Genomic DNA, 26,734 nt, shown 5'->3' with positions numbered 1-26,734 from the left:
TCACTGCCCTTCCTGTGATTCCAGGGCAAGGTGGGTCCATCTACATGCCCTGGCCCTTCCTCCCTCCTCTCAGGCCCTGCAAAGGGCTGCCACACAGGACTGTCTGGGTGTGAGGTGTAGACTGGACCCAGCACCGTTTGCTTTGCGGGTTGAGCCCTTATGGAAATTTAAACACCAAAAAGCAAACGGACCCACCCTTAGACAGAGACAGCGCTCTCAAGGCAGAGACAACATGGAGTGCAGTGATCCCGCACCCCAAATCACAGGAGCACCACACTGACCCGTAGCCATGGGCACACTGTAGATAAGCCAAGTTGCCAACTCTGGACCACCTGAGCTTCTCACTGGGGTCTGAGGGTGACGCCACTTCAGCCTTCAACCCCCCAGACCCTCTGAGCAAGGAAAACGGAGAGGAGGAGGAGTGCCCAGGAGGCCACGGGAGCTGGCCCAGCATCAGCCTCCATCCCTACGGCCTGGGTCAGAGGTCCCGGGCTCGTAGGTTGCAGCCTACGGGGTAGGGAGAGAACTTCACGAAACCATGGCTCCACCTTCCTTGGGGTCTCTTGGGGCTTCAAAAGCTGACCTAGAATTCTCAGGAGAGGCCTGGGAAGAGCCTGGCTCCTTGAAGGACAGGGTGAATCTTAGCTCTTACCCAGGACCTGCAGCCTCTGGGTTTCCGCAGGAAGATGGGGCCAGGCAGGGGCCACAGGCTGGGGACAGCCCTTCCCTATAGGGCAGGAAAGTGCACCCAGAAGAGGGAAGAGGGAGTCTGGAGACACCTAAAACATCAAAGAATCCCAGACAGGAAAGGAACCTCTTACACTTGCAGTAAGTGATGCTCCCTTAAAAAAAAAAAAAAAAGTTCAAAAAGGAAGAAACCTCACAAAGGAAAGAAGCCTTGCTCCACCTCTGGACACACGGCACAGGGAGGGGCGCAGGGGGTGGGAGAGTGAAGGCGATTTATGGTCGGCAGCACCGCACCAGCCCGGGAAGCTGCTGGAGCCACCTGGCCCAGGGCCCGCCTGCTGCCTGCAGCTTTGAAAAACAACTTCCTGTCAATAAATGTGAACAAAAGTTTGGACCCATCTTCAAAGTGATGAGCCATGCTGAAAATATGCTCCTGCAATGGAGGGGATGGGTCGCTCGCCGCTCTGGCACTCAGGAGAGTTTATAAATAACCGCTCGCCCTGTGTGGGTTATGCCTGCCTCGGGAGTGCCACGGCCCCGCACTGAGTGCAGCAGAGACCTACAGAAGACAGGGGCCATGAGGGCCGCACCCGAAGGGAGGGGCCACGCCTCCCGTGGGACTGGCACTGGCGCTGGGCACGCCCAGCCGTGCCGCGGCCTCTGCCACAGCTGGGCCAGGATGACCTCTAACCAGATCCCCATTCGCGTTTTGGAGGGAAAGGGGGCTCTACATGTGGTTTCCATTGGCAGGAAAAGTGAAACCACTTGTAGGGTCCCCAGCAGACACGGTTCTTGTTATTTTAATGAGAAAGTCTACCATTAGGGGTGGGGGGAAGAAACAAACGCCCGCACTTTGCCAGGGGGAGCCCTGGCAGGAACCCACCTGGCCTTCGGCACTGCCCCTAATCCTGGGCTGGAGGAGGGAGCAGGTAGGGCAGGTGAGGGCGGGTCCCTGGCCCCACACACCACCACGAGGGTCTGGATGTCCCCATGGCGCCGAGGCCGTGGCTCCGTGACCCATGGCTCACAGTACACCGAGTCCAGTTATCCCACCTAGAGCTAGCAGATGCAAGACCTCCACAATCTCTTACAGTTCTCCAGGCTCTTCCAACGATGTTGAATATTTGCACCTTGAATGATACGCATAAATGTTTATGAGCACCAGAGGCTTGGTGGGTCTCTATGGTTTTGGGAGGCTTGTTTGGGGGGCTTTTTGGTTTTTGTTTGTTTTGGTTTTTTGAACCAGGGTCTTGCTGTGTAGTTCAGGCTGGTCTTGAACTCACTATGTAGCCTGGACTGGCTTTGAGCTCACAGAACTCCTCCTGCAAGGGAGTCTTGGCAGGACTAAGCAGGTGGCGGGATGCTGGCCCTCCATGGTCCCTGCGTTGAGCCGGGTGGCAGGACAGGCCTGATGTCCCTGTGGGCATCCACCACATGTCACCCAGAGAGCAGAAGGACACCACAGGTGGTGGGACACTGAGCCACACCATCCCCCACAGAGCTGGAAGCAGAGGCCGCCAGCCCCTGCCAGCTGTGTGCTGCGGACCTGCACCGGCCTCTGGTTCCCCGTCTCTGTGATGGGCATCACAACTGGCATCCCGGAGGTTGAGCCGCCCTGATCTGAAGCCCCTCCAGCCACATTGCAGTGAGCGCCGATCCCCAACACTCAGATGTTGGGGCCATGTCGCCAGCCAGGAGAGGACACAGTCCCCATGGCTCCCTCCCTATGGTCTAAGGGCAGTGCCACCAAGAAGAGGGCCCAAGAGCCTTGCATGCCCAGGAGGAGACACTATGCTCAGAATATCACTGGCGCCATCACACAGCTACTGGCAGCAAGGAAAGAGAGCACCAAAGTCCAGGTAGGGCTGGGGCTGAGCACTCGCAGTCAGCCTACAGGGTCGCCAGGCCTGGTTCCCTGCTGTGCCAGGCCGGGAGCAGGCACTCAAGGTCACCCAAAGAGACACAAGAGAGCAAGACCCAGGCCGGCGCCCTGACATCCTGTCCCCCAGGGAGACCAGAAGCAGAGGTCTCAGCCTGCTCAGGCACTGGGAAGAGGCCCATTGCTGGGACTCCATGCAGGCCAGGAGGCTTAGGAGCCTAGAAATCCAGCCATCCCCCTTAGGACAGCATGCTCCTGGAAACCACGGTAGGAGGAACGGACTGTGGTCAGAGCGCGCCCTACCCTCCTAACCCAGTGGACCACACTGGTGAGGGGTGCATGCTCCCCAGGGGGACACAGGGCTTCTCTGTTGGCCATACTGGGTATTGAGCCCAGGGCCTTTGTACCAAGCTACATCCCCAGGACTGTTATTTCTTATTCTGCGACAGGATTTTGCTAATGTTAAGCTGCCCGGGTCACACATGGTTCCTCCTGCCTCAGCCTCCCATGTGCCCAGCTGGGTGACTCCCCCTGGATCACAGGGCTGGCTGGAAGCTGGCTCAAGTCCCCTACGAGGTCTCACCACAGACCACTGGTGCGAGATCAAACATTCGAAGCACGGCCTGCACTGAGCGTGCATCGCTGGGGCACCACTGCAACAGTCCAACACGCACAGGTCGGGCCGTGCAAGTGGAGGGCCGCATGCTCTAGGAAGATCAGCATGGGAGGCAGAGCACCTGGGTGAGTGCCGCACAGTGGGCCCTGCTCCAGGCCTTTGAAGGGGAGCAGCCACACAGTCAGAGCTCTTCTCACCTGTGCCAATCATACACAAAGTCACCAGACACCGAGGAGTCAGGCCTGAGCCATCACTGGCCAGTGCAGGCTGCAGATCCTTCAAGGTCTGCCCCACTTCTGCGGCCCAGGAATTCCTTCTGTGCAGCCCAGTTCAGTGCTGAGAAGGCCAGGCCTCGGTCACACCCTGGCTCCAGGGTCACACCCCAGTGCCAGGAATGACTCTGGGCCAGAGTTGTTCCTTGCGCCCCACAGCTGCCTGGCCCTGAGAAGCGCAAGGCCATAGAGGGAACCACACTTGGGACCCATTCTGAAGACTCTCTTGTTCACTAGGGCTTCACATGGGTCCCAGAGTGAGGCTGAAAAGGTTTCCTTCCAAGATGACCAGAGGCTTCATCACATCCACTCAGAGTCACCCGGCTTCGAGTGCAGAGAGAGTCCTGGCCTGCCCCACATGCAGAGCACCATCCAGAACCTGCTGTTGGCAGCGGACAAGGCGCTAAGTCAAAGCCCGAGACCAACATGCCTGCATGCGGCTCCCAGAGGACACGCAGACTCTTGCCAGGCACCAGGAGAGCTGGGGCGGGGAGCATGCAGGGCAGACAGGGATTTCTGAGGCTGACTGCATGCCCACTGGGGAGGAGTCGGGGCAAGAATACCTTGGGGAAGGTCTTGGGTCCACTCTGAGAAGAGCACCCTCCCTGCACACTCAAGGGCTCCTATCCAGTACCACGTCCCTGACGCCCCTACTTGTCACTCCCACCCAGCCCGTGCCATGACCAGGATCTCCCTCCACCAGCCCCTGTCCCTCTGTCTGGTTGTCCACATGTCCTGGCAGCAGCAGCTCCTCGGTGCTGCCCAGCTGCTCCCAGAGCCAGCCACCTGCTATCGGAGCTCTTAGCAGCAGCAGCAGCCAGGCTGATAGCAGCGGGGCAGGAAATGAGAACATTTGCAGAACTGAATGGTGGGAGCTGGAGGTTATGCTCGGCAACCACGGAAGCCGCTTTCCCCAAAGAGGGACCTGAGCCAAAGCAGCTGCCAACGGGAGAGGCAGGGCCAGAACTTCCAGGGGACATTGCCCAACTGGGGCAGCTGCACAGGCCGGGCCACCAGAGGCAGGCACTGAGGACATGCCCAGAGGGCAGGAAGATGGAGGAGCCCTTCCTCAAATGACATTTTATAACATTTTTCTAAATATAAAAATAACAAATATTTATACCATGGAAAATTTGGAATCTATAAAAATCTGGAAATGCTGATTTTATAAGCTGGGCTCTCGGCTTCTCACATTGTTTTCTTCAAGCCTGGGTTTTACCCACCACCCTGTTGTGAAAATGTAACTCCCCTCACTCTCTCCACATCAGACATCTGGGCTCCTTCCAGATCATCCTGGATCACGGCCATGGGCACCTCTGTCCACAAAGCCTCCTTTCACAACACTGCACTGAGGCCACCATTCAAAGTCTAAAATGACAGACTGCTATAGCAGAGAAGCATCCTCATCAAAGAAAAAAGACTTCTTCTTTTCTTTTCTTTTTTTTTTTTTTTTTTTTTTTTTTGTATTTAGTACAGGATCTACAGGGTCTCACTACATAGATCAGACTTGCAGTGATTCTCCTGTTTTCAACCTACCAAGCACTGGGATTATAGGCACATGCCACCATGCCCAGTCCCAATCACCATCTGAGCATGCCCCGGGGGCAGGGCTAGCAGGGCAGGCCAGGATTGAGCTCTGGTTGCTGCACTCTGCCTAAGCGGGCACTTTAGTCCACTGAGCTATCTGGCTGGCCCAGAAAAAGGGCTTCAGTTTCACAACAGAAGTTTCTGGGCCCACATGAGCTACAGTGGTCATTCCAATCTAACAAGTAAAGGGGCCAGGGAGACAGCTCAGTGGTCTAAGTGCCTGCCTGGCAAATGCAAGCACCTGGGTTCTATCCCCAGTACCACATGTTGTGCTGGCCCAGTGCTGAACTGTGCGTGGTGGCACAACCTTGTAATCCCACTGCTGGGGAGGCTGACAGGAGAATCACTATGAGTTTGAGCTGTGCAGAGACACCCTGTACCAAATAAATAAAAGATTTTTTTAAAGTTTTTTAAAAAGGTGTAAAAACCCAAATAAATGGAAAAATTCACACCTGTTCTGGATCCCAAACACACAGTGAGGTGACAATGTGTGCAGGATTGGAGAACGAAGGGACAGACAGGCAGACGGGGCACCAGAGCGGTCTGAACAGAAGGCCAGGCACAGAACCCACAAGCCCCTCACAGGTCCCTGCACACCTGGGAGCTTCCCCTCCTGAGCTCCACCTGCTTCTCACAGTGGACATCAGAGAGGTACTCCCCGTGCCTCTGGCAGGGAGAGGAAAAGGACCCTGTGTCCACTGGGGTTCTCCAGAGGAGCAGAATCCATAGAAAATACAGGCGGCTCAGGGGATGGGCTGGGGGAGCCCACAGTGGCCGGCTGTGCCAGGGAGGAGCCAACAGCTGTCCAGCCAGAAGTCACAGAGCAAGACAGGGATGAAGCAGCACCATGCAAAGACCACTGTGGGAGGCTGGCAGGTGCAGCCTGCGCAAGAAGGCTGGAGACTCTGCAGACCTGACACCAATGCCCCAAGGCAACAGCAGCTCAAGGTGCACCCGCGGGAGTACAAGAGCACCTCAAAGGGCAACATTTCCTGCTTTTTCCTGTTGCAGGCAGCAGGCCCACAGGCGCCAGCCACGTCCAAGGCAGGCCTTCCTCCGCTCACCAGCCTGCATGGCAATCACACAGACCCCCAGAGCCGCACTTGACTGGTCTGGTAGGCGTGTCTACGTTCAGCCAAGCTGGTTGGTTATGCTGAATAGTCACAGAAGCACATTGAAGCACACTGCAGCACTCTGTCCTCTACAAGACCTGCCCTCAGGAGAAACTACTTTGACAAAACCCAACCACTGGCCAAGGGGAGGGAAAATGCCTGGCCCAGCCCTGAGCCATCCTGCACCTGGTGAAGTGGGGGACAGCCCATGATTGCTTGGCAGGCTCATGTCCAGAGGCACAGTCCCAACACAAGGCAAGCCTGCAACTGGGCTGGGGAGCCCTGTCCCTGCCCTCTCCCACACCACCAGAGCAAAATGCAAGGGGACACAAACAGGAAGGCACAAAGCAAGTGTCAGAACCAGGCCCAGACATGGCAAGGTTGTTGAGATTATCAGACCGGGAATTTAAAAGAATCAAGATTGATATACTAAGAGGACAAGAGCAAAGACACAAATCAGTAATCTCAGAAATGAAGGAAAACACATCAGCACCCACAGCCATCAAGGGCTGATAAAGACAGGCTTTGGACAGCTCTCCGCCCAGAAGTGTGGTGACCTGGACACAACGGACCGATTTCTCCCAAGAGACAATCAGCAAAACTTATATAAAACTTCCCTGCACTTCAAACATGCTATGCCATCATTCTTGCCACTTTCTGGAGCAGTTCTTGGTCATTTCATGATCGTTTTTAGTTGTGCTGTTGTGGCTATCTTGGTATTCTAAATTAGGGGCTGGCCAGATAGCTCTGTGGACTAAAGCGCCTGCTTAGGCAGAGCATAGCTGCTGGGGTTCGATCCCCGGCTTGCTGTGCCAGCCCTGCACCCCAGGGCACATTGAGATGGCGATTGAGACTGGGCATAGTGGCGCATGCCTGTAGCTCTTGGGAGACTGAAAACTGGAGGATGGCTACAAGTCCGACCTACGTAGTGAGACCCTGTAGACCCTGCAGACCCTGTACCAAATACATAAAAAGTAGACAATCTGAATAAGCTTGTATCTATTTATTAATAGATTAGAATATTAATATTTATCTATTTATTAAACAAATATATAACTTCCTAATACAGAAAGCACTAGGCCAAGAGGTCTTCACTGAATTCTACCAACCATGAATGAAGAAATTATCAGCTCTCTACCAGAAGACAGAATCAGAGAGAACACTTTATAATTAATTCTTTTTTTCTAACTTTATTTTTTTTAATTATTTATCTATTTTTATTTATTACATTTATTTATTGTGTGTGTGTGTGGCCAGCTCAGCCCACCAGGGGGCAGGGCTGGCTGGCATGTGGTGCTGGGGGATTGAACAGTGGTCCCTGTGCTTTGCCAAGCTTGTTTCAAGTAGGTGCTTTAGACCACTGAGCCATCTCTCCAGCCCTATAATTAATTCTAATGCTTCCTGGCACCTCACTTCCTAATGCTTTCTAACTTGCTTCTCCTGATTTATTTTGATGTGAGGTCAACATTACTCTAGATCAAAATAATGCAAAGAAATTACAAGAAAAGAAATCTACAGACCACTATCTCTCATGAATATAGATGTGAAAATCTTCAACAAATTTGAGTCCAACAGGACATAAAAATATTATATACCTCAGCCAAATAAGAATCATCACATGTACTCCAAACTTGTTCAACTTTTGAAAACCAGTGAGATCCATAACATCAATAAGTTAAGGCACAAAAAATCACACGATCATATCAAGACATAAAAATCATATTTGACAAGTCATAACATCCAGTCATGATTTTGAAAATCTCTCAGAAAACTGGAAATACAGGCAAAATCCTCAAGATGATGAAAAGTATTTACAAAAGCACCTAGAGCCAGCATCATGTTTAGTGATGCCCCTTGTGTGACATATGTATGACATGACCTGCAGACACTCATCATGTGACAACCAAGGTCCAACCCTGCAGCCAGGTGACTCTGTGAATTGCTCACTTGAACAGTTGTGTGTATTATGTACATTACAATATTCAGAACAAAGAAACAGTCAAAGGAAACCCCAACTTGATGCAGCAATGTAAGTTTAACGTAACATAAAACTGTAGGGCCAGCCAGAGAGCTCAGCGGACTCAAGCGCCTGCGTAGGCAGAGCGCAGCGGCCGGGGTCCCCTCCTTGGCCTGCTGTGCTGGCCCCACCCCTGGAGCATACTGAGATGGTGACTGAGACTGGGCGTGGTGGCACACACCTGTAATCCCAGCACTTGGGAGGCTGAAAACAGGAGGATCACTATGGGGCCAATCTACATAGTGACCCTGTAGATCCTGCAGACTCTGTACTGAATATATATAAAAAAAAATAAAACTGTAGTACTATATTATACAGTGCAGTCAATAAAAATTATAGTATTATATAAACAAGGCACACTGTATGAAAAAGATTTTGAGGGTCTATAAGCAAGATGTAGAGAACTGCGCAAAGGAAAAAAATCGTAAGTCCAGGCAGCAGGTCACAAGGGCAAAGCGCGCGCCCCGGCTGTAAGTCCACACAGTTGCTAGGTCAGTCAACTGACGAGGAGTATCTGTACTAAGTCCAGGAAGAGGACAGGGTGTCCCCTATCAGCACATACGGAGAGCCCTAGCTCATGCAGCAGCATGAGGAATGGCAATGAAAGCCTCACTCATGGGAAGAAGGGAACAAAACTGTCTTCATTCACAAAGTGGCTGAATGTCCACGTAGAAAACCTAAAAGAATCAGCAGTAACAAGGCACCTGGCACCAGTAAGTGAGTACATCTAGGTTTCAGGAAACAAAACACACATTCAAAAGCCAATCACTTTCTCGATACCATCACTAAGCAAGTAAGTTTTGAAATAAGAACCCAATACCATGCCCAATGACACTCAAAAGGAGATGCTTAGACACCAACCCAACAGAAACAGCTGCATGAGGAGAACTACAAGCTTCTGGTGAAAGAGAGAACTTCAGAAATGGAGAAAGCTCGTGTTCATGTTCACTGACAGAAAGACTCAGTGCTGCCAGGCTGTCAGTTGTACCCAAGTTGATCTGTAAATTCAGCTCTATCTCCACCAAAATTTCAGCAAGTAATTTTAGGTTTATAGACTAATTCTAAGATGTAGATGGAGACCCACAGTACTCCAAGTAGCCAACACAATACTGAGGAAAAAGAACAGCCAACGTACTAATGCTAGCCAGCTTCAAGACTTACTATAATAAGGCCCAGTAAGCAAAGCAGTGTGCTATTGGCAAAAGAACAGGTTGATGGAATAGGGGGATCAGTCAGAGACACGCATGCTGACGTCAGCTGACATCTGACAACAGATAAAGGCAGTCAGACAGCAGCAAGGGCAGTCTTGTCTACAAAGAGAGCTGGGACAAGTGGACGTCCCCATGAGAAATGTGACTCTAGACCCAGATGTTACCTCCTTCACAAAAGTTAACTAAAAATAAATGACAGACCTGCCAAGCATGGTGGCACACATCGGTTATCCCAGCATGGGAGAGCATGAGGCAGGAGGGTCACCATGAGTGTCAGGTCTTCCTGGGCTACATAGTGAGCTCAAGGCCAGCCAGGACTACAGAGCAAGACCCTGTCCCAAAAAGAGAGAAAATAGATGAAGACCTAAACATAAGATGCGAAACTATGAATCTCCTAGAAGATAATGTAGGAGAAAACCCTGATAACCTTCAGTATAGTGGTGATTGTTAGATGCTACAATAATGATATAATTCATGAAAAAATTCATTAAAAATCATTAATTAACATTAATGAAGTTTATTTTATTTATTTTACTTTTTTGTTTTGTATTTAGTACAGGGTCTATAGGGTCTCACTACATAGATCTGACGCCTAGTAAATTTCCTGTTTTCACCCTCCCAAGCACTTGGATTACAGGTGTACACCAGCACACCCAGTCTCCATCACCATCTCAGTGCACCCCAGGGACGGGGCCAGCACAGCACATCGGGGATCACCCCAGCCGCTGTGCTCTGCCTCAGCAGTTGCTTTAGTCCGCTGAGCTATCTGGCCGGCCCGAATATTTAAAATTTATGGAAGAAAAAAAAAAAACTGTCAAGCAAGTAAGACAAGCCGGAGACCAAGAGAAAATATTTGCAGTGTCACACACAGGTACTAAGTCTCTAAGATGAATATGATCATTATGTTTATCTAAATTGTACCAAAAAATAAAATAAATAAATAAAATTTTTAAAAAATAAACTATACCAATGAACTTAACTTTAAAAAGAATGTTTGCAGAAGGCACATCTCATTATGGGCTATTGTCCACACCACACAAAGAATTCTTAAAATTCAACAATAAGAAGATGAGGACTGGGGAGATAGCTCAGTGGAATAAGTGCTTGCCTGTCAAGCGCAAGGTCCTGAATTCAATTCCTGGTACCACCAAAAAAAAAAAAAAACCGATGAGCAATCCCACTGAAAAAACAAGTTGACTGCAGAAGAAGCACAAGTGGCAAGTGAGTATCTGAAAGGATGCTCCATAGTGTGTCATTAGGGGATTACAAATAAAAACAATGGGCACCACTCACTGCACACCCATGAAAATCGTTGGAGCCCGGGAGTGCTGGCTGGGACTGGAGCCCCTGGAACTGGCTCTCGTGCTGATAGGACAGCAGAACTGCACAGCAGGAACAGCAGAAGATTGCGTGGAGACTACAGAGCCCAACGTGCCCCACTCAGCCCACGACATGCTCCTTGGTGTGACGCCTGCAAACAAATGTGGCCCCAGCCAGACAAGGCCAGACTGTTCAGCCCTGGAAAGGCATGCGCTGCCAACTCCTGAAAAGACATGGGGCAGACATGAATGTGTGTTCCAAGTGAACGTTTCCAGCTTGGGAAGACCCGCCTGCACGACCACCCTAGGACACTCTGGAACCGGCTACTACCACCAGCGTAACAGAACCTGAGGTTGCCAGTGTTAGGAGTGGAAGTGATTTGGCAGGCACGGGGGATTTTAGGCCAGTGAAAATCTCATGTAACACCGCAATGCTAGAGATACTTGTATTTGTCCAAAGCAACAGAACACACAAGGAAAGTGAGCTCTACTATGAGTCACAGACATTGGGGGACCCGGATGTTTCGATACAGTCTCATCAGCTGCTGCAAATGTGTGCTTCTGGAGCAGGATTTGACTGGACATCTACACTGCGTATACAGGGGGGGAAGCGTAAGTGAAATAACTGCATTTTTCGTTCAATTTTGCTGTAAACTGAAAACCTCTCTAAGAAATAAAATCTGTTTTAAAACAATATCAATAGCAACGCATCATCCAGAAATAGCCTCTTCTTTCCACTTGCATTATAATGAAAATTTGTAAACAGAACAAAATGGAATGCTTGCAGCATATTGGGCTGGAAGTGGTCTCCAAGGATACCAGGTCCTAGGCTCTGGGTCCCTGGAAATCTTATCCTCTTGGAAGAAAAGATTTGTGCCGTTGCTAAGGACCTTGAGAAAGAGGCCAGGGCTCACCCTAGATTGTCCAGCTGCCTGATGGTTCTCATAGTGTCGCAAAGGCAGGGCAGTGGAGGCTCAGTACAGAAGAGGAGGCTGCACGTCCGGAGAAGGAGAAGGGAGGGTGATGCGCTGTGAGCCAAGGGAAGCTGGCAGCCATGGAAACCCAGAAGAGACAATCCCAGACCCTACCTAGGTTTCCAAGGGGAGCATGGCCCTACAAACAGCGTGGCAAAGACTTCGGGCCACAGGAATGCCAACAAGTGCTTTCCATTGCTTTGAGCCACAGAGCCTGCTGCTGTTCTGTTACAGCAGCCACAGACACTCATACACAGTTAGCGGCCACAGACCCTGTGCCCACGGTGACCTTGTATTCTCCCCCTCTCCTATCGAGCTATGTCTCCGACCCTTTGCCCAGCCACTGAGCAACTCACCAGAGGTTACAAGCATTAGCCAGCTTCCCCTGATGTTTGGCGCACCTGTCATTAGCTGGAACCCAGTAGGGGTTTTTTCCGCTCTAAAATTTCTGCGCACCGCACAAATTCTGAACGCACGATTGCTAATTTCTGACACTCGAGTGCTCTCGCCCCTGCCCTCATCGGTCTCCCTTCCCAGCCAGTGCTTTCCCACTCGCCTCTGGTCTGATTATTTTCCAGCATGGAACAGAGTGTTCTAGAACATCCAGGGGGCAGGGCCACACTATGAGCCGTCGTGTGGACAGCCCCTTTCTTTTGGCATAATCGCCGTACACACCCACGCCGAGGCATAGGCCAGCATCCACTGCTTTTCCTGAGCCACAGCGTGGATTCCCCACCATGTGCCACCCTGGGGCAGGCTCCAGCCTGGGGATAAGATCGCAGGGGGCCGTGGGCACCTCTGTGCAAGCCTGCTGTAAGCATGTCTTCTATTTTGGATCAGGGACAGGAGAGGACCCTCGAGGTGCACGACGGGAACCCACCAGAGCTTTTCACAGTGACTGTGACACCCACATCACAGAATCCCTGGGCGCCCCACATCTGCCAGCATTTGGTACCCCCAGTCTCCATCATCGTGATCCTCTGGTACACACATGCTGGGATAGCAGGAGCCACTCCTGACACAGGAGGCTTTTCCGGTGCTGCTGAATATTTTCTATGGTGGGGTTTTAGCTGGCCACATAGCCTGAATGGTATGTATAACTCACTACCAATGCCCCTCAGATGCTCCCCCTTAAGGATGACGTCCCCCCATAACACAGCCCAGCCAGGACGGGCATGGACCCTTGGGACACTACCATCAGAAAATGTCTCCAGGAGACACAAAGTTAAGTCCCAAGGGATGAGGGTGAATTTGCAGGACCGGATGGTGGGATGTGCAGAACAGAGTCCCTGGGCTGAGCCAGGGGAGGAGGGGTCCCCCGGCCTGCGGGTTTCAGCACAGACTTTCTCTCTTCCTCCAGCCCCACTCAGCCTACTCCAGCTCAGTTCTTTAGGCAGAGATGATGCCATCTCCTGCCTCTTCCTACTGAGATGGCCCTGGAGGACAGGATGGAAAGTGACCCAAGACAGCTCTCCAGCTCTCTCTCTCTGTCTCTCTGTCTCTCTCTCTCTCTCTCTCTCTCTCTCTCTCTCTCTCTCTCTTTCTCTCTCTCTGTTTCTCTGTCTCTCTCTCCTGATGAACCCCCCACATGCTTCCCAGCTCTGCCATTCCCACTTGTCACAGCTCAAGACCCAGGTCTCCCAGGGATTTCCACAAGGTCATCCAGCAGAGCACTCTCCACAGGAACCCCCTCTAGCTCCCCGCATCCTTCCCAGGCCTCCCACCCCAGTGTGGCTGGTACTGGGGGCACCGGAGTCCTAGAAGGCAGAACCTGTCCCCAGAGCCTGAGCTGGGACATGTGTCATGTGCACACCCTGGGCCAAGTATGTGCCCGGCTCCCTCCTACCTGGGCAGTGTCTACAGAGCGGTGTGCAGGGGCCCAGCGCTCCCCCAGGATCCGGGCATCCCAGATCCCTTGATTCAGGGCCAGTGCGCTCATGACAGCAGGGCCCCAGAGCTTTAGCTTTTAAAGGTGGCAAGGGCCATTGTGCAGTGTGCCGTCACAGCGGGAAGCTTCACTACCTGGCTGTGAGTCTCAGATGCTGGACAGGGCCCTTTGTCTTCTTCGGGGACAAAACTTGCTACCTCAGGACCTGGAGGGAGGGATCCCTAAGACAGCTCCCTTTGACAAGGGTCTCTGCTCTGCACATTCATTGGATTTTTCTGCCCGTGACCCTGACACGCTGGTCCCATCTGACCTCTGCCCTCATGCTGGCTGGAAAGGTGATTCAGGCGAGCATTAAGTAAACCTCGGGGAGGCCTGCCTTCTCTCTGGGTTCTTTCTCTCCTAGCTTTTATCACAAATTACAATCATGCATCTTACTGCCTGTTTACCATTCATTAAATACCTCCTGCACTCTGAGCCCCACCACAAGACTGGTACCCACCCTACAGCACAGAGCAAGTGCTCAATAAAACGCCTCCACCAAGCGAGTGTGTGAATGAAGGAGCGAGTCAGCTGAGACAATCTGGCCTCTCTAAGAAGTCTCCTTTCTCGCAATGACTCGTGCATGGCAAGAAAACCCAGACACATAAAAGAAGCACAACACCAAACAGACAAGACAGAGAAGCTGCTTCCAGATTTTTCCTATTATAAACAACATGGCCATGAATTGACTAGCCTGAAAACAAACGTCGTGGTTGTGCTTCAAAAATAAGGAAAGAGAAGTGGACTTTCTCGGTCAAATGGTGCAAATGTTCTCAAGCTTTGTATGCAGTGTGAATTGGGGATAGGACCAATGGCAGCTCCCGTGGAGCTCAGACACCAAGACCCCTCTGTCAGCCTATGTGAGCCCTTGGCCCTTGAAGGGACAAGGGACGAGGACACTGGGGATAGGAAAAAAATCAAGCTCTTGCAAACGTCGGGGTGCCTATTTCACCAGCAGAAAGACTGGCTTTGTCAAGCCCAGGTTTCACGGAACAGCGGCCAACTCCACCAATCGTCTGCTGTCTGCCACAAATGTCTGTGGAGAACCTGTAGCAGCTGGCCCAGCCTGGGTCCCAGGACTCTGTGCAGGCCAGGATTCCCAGTGTTCTGCTCTCCCAGGACGTCCAGGCAGTGACGAACGGCTCGGACAGCTCTGACAGCTGTGCTGGGAAGGGGCTGCCTGCAGACTGAGCAAGCAGTGAGATCAGGAGACAGAAAGGTCAGCTCAGAAAGATGGGGGGCTGCGTGAGGGAGCAGGCGCATGCAGGAGCAGGCGCGCACCGAGGGGCCGCAGCCCGGCAGAGGGATGCCCGGAGGCAGGCCTTGAGGCCAGCCACACTTGTCCAGGTCCTTGGTGTCCTAAAGAAAGAATTGAGCAGGACACCAAGAAGTCACAGGATCAATGATTTTTCTGAAAGGGAAAAAACAGATTCACTCCTTAGAATAGGACAAAGCCAGGGAAAAGAGCTCACAGCCCAAGGGGGCTCGGTGCTGAGGGTTTAAGCGCTGGGTTTTAGGGTGGGATGGAGCATATGGTCTAAGCTTTGGCTCCCATCAGTGAACAACTTGGTTCCATCCCTCCCTCCCTCCCTCAGGCACTGGGGTTCTTGAGCGTTATGCCCCCGAGGAAGCTGTCGTGGTGCCCACAGGGTCAATTCTGCTTAGTCAGTGACGGGGTAATAAGGGCTGGGGCCCCCCCGCTGCAAGACCACAGGCACATGAGCAGGACTCGGCATGTGGAAGCCGGGTTCCCCACGACCCCTTCCATGGTGCGGAGACCTGGGCCTTCTGGGCCTGGGCTGATGCTTTATTCGGAAGGGGGTCAGCCGGGAAGGCTCCCAGGCGGCCTCTCGTGTTTCCTCGGCTACCTGAGGCCCTATAGCCAACCCAGCCAGAGCTCCTCAGAGCCCGGCAGGCCTCCCTAGCTATTCTTGCTGCATCACCGCGACTCCCCGCCTGCAGCTCTGGGCTCACAGCCAGCTAGGTCTGGCCGGGATGTGCACCCTGCTGCCCTTCACCGTCACTGCAGTGCTGTTCAGTTCAAGATCAGTTCAAGTCAGGATACAGCGCTGGGGGTGGCAGCCAGGTGTATACAGTGCTGGAGGTGAGGAGGCCCGGGTTCAGGGGCCTCCAGCCGCTGCCCAGGCGGCTGCGCTCAGGCGGCCTGGAGCTTATTCTTGGCACGGCCTGACCGAGCGGTGGGCTGAGTACAGGGAGTATTATTTCAACCTCCACGGAGAAGACCAGCTCCGCTGTAAAAGTCTTGGCTGGTGCCCCGGCTCCTGACGGCAGGCTCTCATGCCACCGGCGCGCTGCTCAGAAACGTTAATTAAAATCCTTTTAAAGGCCGGGCGCTTTCCGCACAGGAAGGCTGTCACCTGGGGAGCACTTTCACAGGTGAATTGGTTCCTTAAAAGCTTTTAAATTAATGTCATTCCCCATACTTCTTAGTTTCCAAAAAGCAAGTTTTACAAGGGCCTCACCTTCCATGGAGGGCGCGCGGGCTCTGGCTCGCATTGCGCTTCTGGAAGGGGCTACCTCCTGTTTGGCGTCCCCACTGTTTCCGTCCAGAAGAAACGACTCTCAGAGGACTGAATGTCTCGCCACGTGACACTCCTTAAGGACTCGGGAGGACTCAGCATCCGCAAACCGAGGTCACCACCAAAAATGCCACTGAGTGAAGCCAGGTTTTGCACTGAGCCCTTGGGGCACCTCATCTGGTAGAGTCCTCACAGAACATAGGCAGGTATCACCGCCTCCTGTCAAACAGGCAGAGACAGGTTCAGAGAGGCCAAGTAACTTGTCCCAGGCCACACAGCGAGTAGGTGGTGAGGTGGAGATTACATTTGATCCTCTGGCTCCAAAGTCTGTTTTGTGTCAACTATGCTACTTTATGAAAATTAAGAGGGTGATGATTTTGTAAGTACTTTAATAAAGATTAAAGGCAGACAAGAAGAACCTAAGATGCCAAATGTGCAGCTGTGCTGGAAGTCTGGCTCCAGGTGTCGGTCCCTTTCCCAGGGACTCCTTGTCCCCTTGCAGCTCCTGCCCACCTGTAAGAGGAGCCAGCAAGAGCACAGCTGTTCTGCCCAGCTGGGTGAGGTGGGCAGAGTGAACAGGAGCCCCTGAGAGGAAAGAGGGAGCAGCTGCAGAGAGCACACCGGCCTGGCACAGGGAGTCCGTGCCAGGGGAAGTCCGTGCCACAGGGAGTCCATGCCAGGAGTCCACGCTGCAGGGAATCCACACCATGGGAAAACCCATACCATGGGAGCAGCCAGAGGGCTGCACAGAGGGGCTCCAGCCATGTAGCCCACAGAGAACAGCTCCCACCTACAGCATCTCCCACTGACCAGGGCCTGCCAGGTGGCACAGGTGACCATGCCCATGGGGCTCCTCATCCCAACACAACAGGACAGCCAAGACCTGGACAAACCATCAGACAGCAGAGATGCCAAGAGGAAGTCCCTCTGTGTAGAGGAGGTGCTCTCTGGAATCCTGCTTGCCAGGATGTTCTGTGTCCAGCATCCGTACCTCAAGGTGCAACGCTGAGCCTGGGATGCAGCACACAGGGAAGGCTGGCACCAGGCTCCAGGAGCCCTAGGGGGGCTGTGCACTGCCAGAGCTCACTGAGTCCCGGACCTGTGAGGCCTAGCTAATACCCAGGCCACGCCGCTGGCCCCATCCAGCCACGCCTCCCTGCCAGGCCAGTCTGAACTTGAACTTCTCGTCCAGTCCAAAGCCTCTCAACAGCCACAACTCAGGCTTCAGCACAAAGCCTCACCGAAGTTCAGAGAGGCAGCCCCATCCTGCAGCCCTGGGCCAAACACTTGGGGAAGGCACCCTGGGTGCTGCGTGCCCCTGTGCCACACTGTGGGCCACCACCCAGTCCGCCCACCTGGCCCTTGGTCCTGCCAGGCCCACCTTCCTTCCTGCCTCCGTCCCCTTGGGGGCACTCCAGAGCAGGCTGGGCCACTTCTCTCAGCCCAGCTAGAGACCACGGGTGACTGGACACCCAGGACGGATGGCCACTGCCTGCCCCAGCCATGCCCAGCCTCAGCCTGTGGAGACAGAGAAGGATGCCTGAGTTGACAGGGTTTAGGAGAAAACATTTCTGTTATCAGACTCTGCGGAGCCTTGATCCCACAAAGATGCGTGGTTATGGAAAAATAATAACCACTTTTTAAAACTTTATGTGAACAGGGAACAGACAGCAGTGTGTGGACCGTCAGCGGAGCACTCAATGAATTTTTTTCACAAACTGGAGACGCCTATAAAAATAGTTGCTCTTTAAGTTTTGCGTGTGTGGCCTGTGCGAATATTGTTCCGGCTCACAGGAAATGAGCCTTCCTGCCACGGAGGGCTTGTAGTCCGCTTTCAGAGCCCTTCATAGCCTCAGGAGGTCCCGCCTGAGAGCCAAGTACCAGCAGCACCCTGTGGTGACCAAGGGGACCTCGGGCACACCGGCATCGATCTTCTCCCGGGCCATAGCCCCCCAGCTGCTCCTTAGCATTATCTGGGAGCTTTTGAAAGCCCTGCGCCTGGAAGCTGACCCCCAAGTTCATCAGCATTGTGTGATGACAGCGCCCAGAGGCATCCACAGGCCGCCTCTGACTCTGAGGTCTTGGGGACCCAGCTCCTGTCCTGCGGGGCTCAGGCAGGCTCCACAAATGATTTTGTCTCATGCAGGAAGTATGAGGACTCCTTCCACGACCATTATGGGTCAGCACAGGCCGGCATAACAACGCACCCCCAGGGCAGCTTGAGCTGCATGATCCTCTGGGTCCGGAAGTGGAAGTCCAGGGTCCAGGAGCTGCAGAGCTGGGTGCCCTGCGCCCTCCACCTTCAGTTTGCAGATGCTGTCTCCTGCTGGGTCCTCCCATGGCTGTCCCTCTGTGTGCCTATGTCCTAACTTCTAAGGACACCCATCACATTAGATCAGGGACACCCAAAAGACCTCATCTTAACTTAGCTTCCTTGTGAAAGCCCCTCCCTCAGATACACTCCCAGGGATGCACTGAGGTTAGGACTTCTGTGTGGGAACGGGCTGCGGCACACAGCCCCACCCCAGCGCTGACCCACCCCAGCGCCGATCCACACCACAGGACTAGCGAAGCACACCGCCTGCCATGTCGGGATGCATCTTCCTGTGCCTGATCAGAAGACACAGGCTCCAGAACCAAGACCAGGCCCTGGGCAGCCATGGCTGAGCCACACTGTGCCTGCCTGGCGGGGTCCACACCTGGGCGGGTGCCACGGGCGGCACATCCTCTGCAGAGTCCCAGCAGAGGTGTGTGCGCAGGAAGAGCAGCAGCCAGCCCAGAGCCACCGGCTGTCTAGAGGCGGACGCCACCCTGGACCTGGACCCTCTGGAAACGCGTCCCTGTCTGGCTCCACAACTGCAAAGGTGTTTTATTTCCTGGAACTCTGAGATCAAAGGACACTGTTTTTAAGATTCTGAGCTGCTATTACCATTTCTCTGGAGAAATCCTAAGCAGCCACAGCAGTTGCTATTGCTAAGTTTCAAAGACGAGGAGGAAAAGGCTGCCATCTTTGCCCCAGCAAGGCCCACCAATCAGAGGTCACGCAGCTGCGGCTGCCACACCCTGGCACCCTGTGGAAGAAATGGTGTGTGTCCCCGCAGGCAAAGGGGTTGGCCTGCCTGTGAGCTTCTACCAGAAGCCACCTAGGAGAGCAGTCTCCATTTGCCGCTCCTGGGAAGGCAAAGGTGGTCTCCTCACCCAAACTGGCTTGGGGTCTGGGAACCTCTGTGTCAGGCCACGCCCAGCACTGCTTCCTGCCACCTTCTTCCTTCCTGGAAGGCTGTTCTCAATGAAGAAAAGACACTTCAGGGTTGCTTCCGCTCACATCGCTCCATTCCCCTTTAAAATTCAAGCTAAGCATTGCTTTGGTTTTATATGTAAGCAGATCTGAAGGCCACCCACATGTTGGGAAGCTGAGGCTGCCAGGAAAACTCCCAGATTTCAATAGCTCCTTCCTGGAGCCCAGGCCCCACACTGCTGGAGGCTGCGTCCTGGGCTCCAAGGCGTGGACTCTCAAATATTCTCAAGCAGCAGAACCTGGGAAGGTGAAATGTTTACACAGTGACTCCATCTCTGAACTACAGAAGGCAGCTCCTCTGGATGCAGGGACCAGGCTGGGCCCCTTCCTCTGAGGGAGCTCCAGGCACCCACTCAGCAGGACGCAGCCCAGATGGGCCCCAAGGACTCCTGGCCATGAGGAAGGACCAGCCCCCCAGGCCAGTAGCTCCAGGCCCCGCACCCCTCTGCCTGGGTCCCGAGAGCGGAGGTCTGAGCCCCGCAGCACGCACAGCACGCTGCCTCTCGCAGAGCAACGTCTGATGCATCTGTACTCGGGTGCTGCCAGCCCTCCCTCCCGGAGAAAGTCTCAGCAGAAAGTTGTGGTTTCTTCATGATGAGATGCAAAGATGGAGAGAAAGCTGCACTGTGTGTACACAGACTCCCCCAGATTTGTGTGGGGTGTTTAGTGCCGTTTCCAAACCTAAGTGATCATCTGAAGATGATTTGAAAGAAGAAAGGGACAAGAACTACCGAAGCACTGGGAGAAAGGAGCAGCGGAGGCGACTTACTTTTAGGATAAGCGGGGGCTGTTATGATACAAAAAGAAATTTAGTGGTGCTAACTTACTAGAGGAAGCAGCCTGTGAAGGCCCAGACCACCACCCCAGCACTCTGGGAAGCCGAGGCAGGAGGCTCGGAATTCAGTTCCAGCCCAGCCAGAACAACAGAGCAGTTCAGCCAGGCCCTGTTGCAAAAGGAAAAATAAAGGGCTGCGGTGGAGCTTGGGGCAAGCTGTCCAGCCCCAGTACCATGCCCTAAAGATTGCTGGGCCCACGGAGAGTGGAGGACAGAGGAAGCCCAGTCCACAGCCTCAGTTCTCTCCACTATGCTGGTCACAAATCCACCTGGACAAGAACTGAATCTAATTTTCCTATAAGGTCGGCGCTGAACCTAGCCGTTCAGGGTCACTCGCTTCTCACCTGGCTCAGTTTGCACCCAGAACCGTACAGAGAATCAGGTCCGTGAATCAAGGTACTGCGTGCTCTTGGAAGAGACAGAGACCTAGCATGGAGATGGGAGGGTTGCAGGTGACCAGACGGGGGCAGAATTATCAAGCAATGGTGTTGAAAAACAGAATGGGGCAAAAATCAAATTTTCTGTAAACCTCAGCCCTAGCCCCATCTCAGAGTAAACTACAAGTTGGCTTGAAAGCCATCCACAAAGCGAGAAGCTAGAGAGGCTTTTGGTGAAAATATGATTGAACACCAAACTGACTTCATGGCAATTCAAGGTGTTCTGAAGTATGAAAAACCAATAAAAAGCCTCGCAGCAAGCATGAAGTGTCTGTACCTCAAATATACAATTAAGCAAATGACAAATCAGTAAAACTAGGGGTAACACGGGTGAGAAAGAGTTCAGACACCACGCCTGGAAAGAGTTTCTGTAAGTCAAGCTTCCGACAAGAAGAGGCAGGTCAGTGAATTCACAGAAGGGAAAATAGGACAGCCAAGAAGGATGAGGCATGCTGAGCCCCGTGGACAGTGCGCCACTCTGCTACAGTGTTTCCTAATTTTTTAAGTGGCTGTGTTATTTTCTTAATGAAAAGACCTGCCCATGTGAGTCCATCCACAGCAGGCACGTACCAGCCTGGAGCCTGGAGTCCGGGCGGAGCTCACAGTCAGGGCTGACTCCTTTGTGGGCCATCAGGAGCCTGGGAGACACAATTGGGATAGCAGCGTCACCTCTCACAACCCTACGAGGCATCCTACCATGCTGGACCAGGCAGCCATTTCTCCTACCATTTCTATACCCAGGGGAACACTGGTTCTCAGCTCCTGAGTGGCGCCAGGCTCCTGGCCACTGATCCCCTACTGATAGCCTGGTACACCCTGCCCTCCCTCTGGTCATGCACGCCCAGGAGGCGCCAGAGGCCTGCACCAAACAATGCCCAGGGCTCCCCTTCGCCTCCCATGCTGGTGGGGCAAATACTGCCCTGGGCTCCCCTCTACTTCCATGCTGGTGGGGGGGAACGGTCCCCAGGGCTCCCCTCTGCCTCCCCTGCTGGTGGGGGGAACGGTGCCCAGGGCTCCCCTCTGCCTCCCATGCTGGTGGGGCGAGTGGTGCCCAGGGCTCCCCTCTGCCTCCTGTGCTGGTGGACACCCCAGATCAGCCTTGCTTCCCTAGCACACCCCCTCTTTGAAGCTGGATGGCCTGAGTTCCTGGTGCAGCTCTGACAGCTGGATGCGCGGGGCCATGGCCTTTCCTGTCCTCTCACCTAAAAGCAGGGGGGTGGGGGCTAGGCTGGCACAAGGACACTAACTCCCAGCTATGTGACCTGGGCACTCAGTTCAGTGTCCTACATTGCAGGCCTGAGCATCTGAGACCTTCCAAACAGGGGCTCCTGTACATCAAGGGCAGGCTGACAGCACCTCTACAGGCGAGTGCTGCTGGCTCAGGTAACAGGAGCATGGGCCCTGGCGGCCCGGGCCAGACCTCCGCAGGCGGCATGGGTGGCACAGGGTGTAGGCGCTCTACCAGCCAGCCCAACTCTTCATCGCCTGAGCCCAGGATTCCTCGAGCCCCTTCGCTGCACACCACATCCAGGCAGCCATCTCCAACTCTCCCTGGACTCTTCACTGCTCCCAGCGCTGGGCTTGGCAGGGCAGCGCCCCCACTAGTCCCACTCTGAGTGGCTGCACACTTGCCAGGGCCACTTAGTGACCTGACTGGGTGATGGCCTGGGGGAAGCTGCCCTGCTAAACATCGCCATCCCAGAGCACTAAGGCAGAGGTACCCAGGAACCCAGGTGCCAGAGTCCAAAGGTCAGTGGGTTTCATAGTAATTTATAAAAGCCGTCTTCATTCCTGAGTCCCCAGACATAGAAAGCCCAAAGCACTTAGCCAGCGGATTTCAGCACCCAAAGGCCTACTTGGCCCACCTCTCCCCACTGCACAGGATTCCCCTCCGCCCATCTGCTCTGGTCCCTCTCTCGGGAGCCCAGCCCTGGGCACTCGGCAGTGCTGTGCTCTGTGGATGGCTTGGGGACCATTCTTCCAGTCTTTCAGGAGAACCAAGCAGCCACAAGAGACCCTGAGTCCCCGCTCTGTGCCCAGTTTCCTGTGTCCATGGTGGGTGCCTTGTAAGGACTGGCGCATGGACACGTGGACACAGGGCAGTCTCTTGTGAAGTCTCGCGGGCCCAGAGGAGACATTCGCCCCAAAGTGAGATTCAGGGTTCTCGAGGCAGGCATGGGGGCGCATGCCTGCAATCCCAGCACTTGGGAGGCGGAGGCAGGAAGATCTCTGAGTTCAAGGCCAGGCTGCACTATATAATGAGACCCTGTCCCAAAACACACACACACACACACACACACACACACACACACACACATTCGAGATTCTCTTAAACCCCCTGGAATACCCTGAAAAGCTGATGAGAGGACGCTTGCCACCAGCTCCAAAAGTCTTGGGAAACCCTCATTTCCAGCCTCTCTCCACTTGCAACTAGGACAGACCTGGAGCGGTCAGGTCATAGAGCAAGAAGCCTGCTGGCCATGGAGGAGGTGACGGCGCTGGACTTCGTCCCCATGGCAGGAGGGGACCTAGGAAGTGTGGGGCCAGGTAGGGAGCTGAGGCAGCCTGGGGCCAGGGAGAGGGAGAGGGGAGCGGTCCCTGGACCGTGGATATGGAGCGCGAGGGCAGTCGCCCCAGCACCTGTGCCAGGCCCACCTGGACCCCAGACCCCAGTCCTGGCCCCCACTGTGAGTGGCAGATGTGGGCTGGGCTGCCCCAGCAGGAGCCCACAGGAAGTCCTGAGGTGGGAGGGGCGAAGCCCAGCAGCCCACGCTGCAAGGAGGAAAGAGTGAGGGTGGCTTGATCCCCACCAGCTCCTGCACCCCCAGCCAGAGCCCATAAACCAGCCCACGCTGCTGCAGGCCAGACAAGATCAAAAAAATGCCAGCAACAGGCGGCTGCAGGGAAGGAGCCCAGCGCCCTGCACACCAGGCTACTCAGGGAAGTGGCAGGCCGTGGCTCCTGACGTGCAGAGGCCTTCCCTGGCCTCCCCTCCAGCCTGGCTATGGCCTTCAGGGGCCTAGCCCAGCCCCTGCCTGCTCCCACCCCTGCCGTCAGCCTCTCCCTAAGGCCTCCCTCAGATTTTACCGGACTTCCAAAGGCAGGAATTTCCGTGGCCCTCCCCAGGGACCTGTGGACACGCTGACATCTCCAAGGACCTTCTCCATCAGCACTTTGCCTGGACCAAGGACTATGGAAACAACAGCCTCCACCAGACGAGGTCGTGTGCACCTGGAGTCTCAGTCCTCGAGGAAGCTGGGGAAGGAGGATCGAAAGTTCCAGCCCGGGCAATTTAACGACACAAAATAAAACATGGAAAGGGATGGGCTAGCTCGGCGCGAATGCCCTGGGCTCAGTGCCCTGTAACTCTCTCTCACACACACACACACACACCCCTCAGCCCTGAGGAGAACCCTGGCTGGGAGTAAGTTCTGTGCCTGTCCTTTCCCACCAATCACCCAGAAGTCCCTCTCTCCAGCCCTGCTCCTTGCGCACACAGGACACAGGCCAGCAGAGGCGGTGGCTCTGCCCTCAGGCCAGCACCAGTTTAAGGAACACGCTTGTGCTGACGCAGCAGGCGACAGAGGAACAGGAAGGTACAACATCTAAACTGGCCAATAAGAGCAGTCACCTGCCTGGGCAGCAGCATCCAAAGGGCCGGCTGTCGGCAGAAATGTTGGGGCGTGGGTCAGCGGTGGGACCTCGAGTGAGCCAGACACAGTCAGTGCTATACAGGGGCAGGAGGGCAAGGAACTCTCCATCCACCTGCCTCAGCTTCCTAGAGCCCTGGGATTGCAGGGCAGAAGCTGCGCAGGGGTCAGGGTGCACAAAGCCCAGGGGTCCCTTGCCTGGGAAAGGGGTAGAGGTGGGATGGGAAAAGCTTGGCCTGAAGCTCCTCAGTGTCCGGGAAGTGAGGTCTTCGCGTTTGCACTGCCCAGTTTTGCTCAGATGATGCCCTCGGGCTCATCTCCCAGCAGACCCTGAAGGGTAGGCAGGGTTAGCCCCATGTGCCCCCAGAAGTGGGGAGCAAGGGCCTCCCGGAAGGGGCATCAGGAGGGCACCAGGGCTGCTGCACCAGCAGGGAAGAGCCAGGGCCTCCGAGGAAGAGCAGAGGTGGGGACAAGCACATAGGCCTGTAGAAGCCAAGTGATGCCACAGGCAAGGAGGACGTGTCACCAGCTGGTGCAGGTCATGGCTTTAGGAGAAATGGAGAGTGGAACTAAGCACATATTCCCAGGAACACAGCTGTCCATGGAAATTTGGAGGAAGATAGGAAAGGACCCCAGGGTGGGCAGCTGCAGGAGGCGCAGCCTGATCAGGGGTGTGGCCCGGCCCACCTGCAAGGCGGGGGCCAGCTAGCAAGGATCAGCAGGCGGCTGGGTCCAGTTGGCCACTGTCTCAGCCCTGGTGTCACAGCTGTCAACCCCTCATGTGTGGGGAATAGTCCAGCTCCCAGGAAAGGCCTGTCCCTGTCTGAGGGCGTCTCAATCATGTTCAGCTGCCTTCCCTGGACTCTGGGCGATCACAGGTCAGGACAACAGTGGAGACATTGGACCTACTTGGATGTCCCTGGAAACCCCCTCCTGGAGGCCTTGGGCTTGAAGGGATGAGATTGCGTCAATTCAGGGCTAATCCAACTTTTGGACAGCGCTTCCCCATGGTTAACGCCCCCCTGCAGTGCTCAGCAGGGATCTGAGTACAAAGGCTCCACAAGGAGGGCCTGGCTCTTCTGCTTCTGGTTACCTGTGTGCATCCGGGCCAAAGCAAAGTGTCATGGCTCTGTATGAAATGGCTTTTAAGTCCCTGACTGCCCCAGAAGAAAACCTGAACTGTGCTTTTAATAGTAAGCAAAGACCCAAGATTCTGCCTTCTCCTATCCCTGTGGTGGTCCCCAATGAGGTCGTGATGACCTCAGAGGCTGGCTAGCCTTGCCCACCTGTACCCCACGCCCTACTCTCTCCTGCTGCCCACTGACTGGAAGTCAGAGAGCGGGGAAGCTGCTCTGTGATCCAGGCTGTCAGCCTCCTGTAACACTGAGGACAACAAGAAGATGGCCCGATGGGCCTGGGGCCCACGGAGCACACACACTGTCTCCAGCGGACTCCCCGGCCCAGTGTCATTCCTACCGGGAGGGTCTGGGAAGCCAGAAGGAGGCACAGGAGGCCAAAGCCCACACACATCCAGGCACACACAGCGTGTACACACCGGGCACACTCACGCTGCGCTCAGCCATGCACACAGGCACATGCAGGCACACAGGCACGTACACCACACGCACACCTGCACATGCGCAAGTCACACTCCAAGGCTGCGACCTTTACAGCTTTGTCCAATGTGCCTTGTGCACTCGGCCACTTCTTCCATTCATTTTAATAAACAGGCTTCTGGAAAGTATCTTTACTGGGGAGCTAGCTCAGCAGCACGAGCGCCTGCCTGGCAAGCACAAGTCCTGAGTTGAATTCCTGGTACCAAAAAAACCTCTTCAGCCATGTTTTTACCCTTTCAGCATAAAGTTGTAACCATTACTCTCTTCAAACTCTAGTTTATCAGAAGTTGGTCTTACCTGATTTATTCATTTAGTCACATATTCTTCCATTTTTTATTAGTTACTAGTTTATTCTATTTTTTGAAAGAGTCCACTCTGATTTTTATCAATTTTATTGCGTTAGTTTTCCAATGATTTCCACTATTATATTCGATCTTTTCTACTTTCCATTGCATTTGTCTTTTCTTTTCAATAATTTCTAATTTCGTTGACAATTTCAAAACTAGAACTTATTTTCTCAGTTGTCCCAGACTCCATGCCATAACTTAAACATGCAACATTTTGCTCTCATTCTTATTTCGTCACTGCTGATTTTATTTTTCTCTTCTATTTATGAGATAGAGGGCTAGGGATGTGGCTCAGTGGTAGAGTGCTTGCCTAGCATGCACAAGGCCCTGAGTTCAATCCCCAGTGAGAGAGAGAGAGAGAGAGAGAGAGAGAGAGAGAGAGAGACAGAGAGAGAGAGAGAGAGAGAGAG

The sequence above is a fragment of the Octodon degus genome, unplaced genomic scaffold, assembly GCF_000260255.1.
Source record: "Octodon degus isolate 3935 unplaced genomic scaffold, OctDeg1.0 scaffold00089, whole genome shotgun sequence".
In the NCBI taxonomy this organism is placed as follows: Eukaryota; Metazoa; Chordata; class Mammalia; order Rodentia; family Octodontidae; genus Octodon; species Octodon degus.
Note: the sequence above shows the minus strand (reverse complement) of the source record.